The following is an 825-nucleotide window of genomic DNA, read 5'->3' as shown; positions in this document are numbered from 1 at the left end:
TATCTTCTTTTCCTTTTTTCTTAAAATATGTTGCGTTATTTGTTTCAGAAGTACAGATCTGTGATTCAACAGTCTTGCACAATTCACAGCGCTCACTGTAGCACATACCCTCCCCAATGTCTATCACCCAGCCACCCCATCCCTCCCACCCCCAACCACTCCAGTAACACTCAGTTTGTTTCCTGAGATTAAGAATTCCTCATATCAGTGAGGTCATGTGATACATGTCTTTCTCTGATTGACTTATTTCACTCAGCATAACACCCTCCAGTTCCATCCACGTCGTTGCAAATGGCAAGATCTCATTCCTTTGGATGGCTGCATAATATTCCATTGTGTATATATACCACATCTTCTTTATCCATTCATCTGTCGATGGGCATCTTGGCTCTTTCCACAGTTTGGCTATTGTGGACATTGCTGCTATAAACATTGGGGTACACGTACCCCTTCGGGTCCCTACATTTGTATCTTTGGGGTAAATACCCAGTAGTGCAATTGCTGGATCGAACGGTAGCTCTAATTTAAATAAAATCTTTTTTAAAAAAATTTTAAAAATTTTAAAATGTGCATGATCTACAGAAAGAGATGTTTAATGTTACTAAGTGATAAACTAAGGGGCTTTTTTCTTCTATTTCTATAAAAGTTGTTGGATGGGATGACTTGATGTTGAAAGGTGTGAAAGTGGCTTAAAACAATAAAAATATATCATCTTGCAGTTCTGTGGTTTAGTAGTCAAACATCTGTCTCACTGAGCTAAAATAAAAGTATTGGCAGCATTCTTTTCTGGAGATCAAAGAGCCATGTTAGGGCAGAATCTGCTTC

The sequence above is a fragment of the Callorhinus ursinus genome, unplaced genomic scaffold (genome assembly GCF_003265705.2).
Source record: "Callorhinus ursinus isolate GAN/ISIS: 27379988/994484 unplaced genomic scaffold, GSC_fseal_2.0 scaffold19, whole genome shotgun sequence".
NCBI lineage: Eukaryota > Metazoa > Chordata > Mammalia > Carnivora > Otariidae > Callorhinus > Callorhinus ursinus.
Note: the sequence above shows the minus strand (reverse complement) of the source record.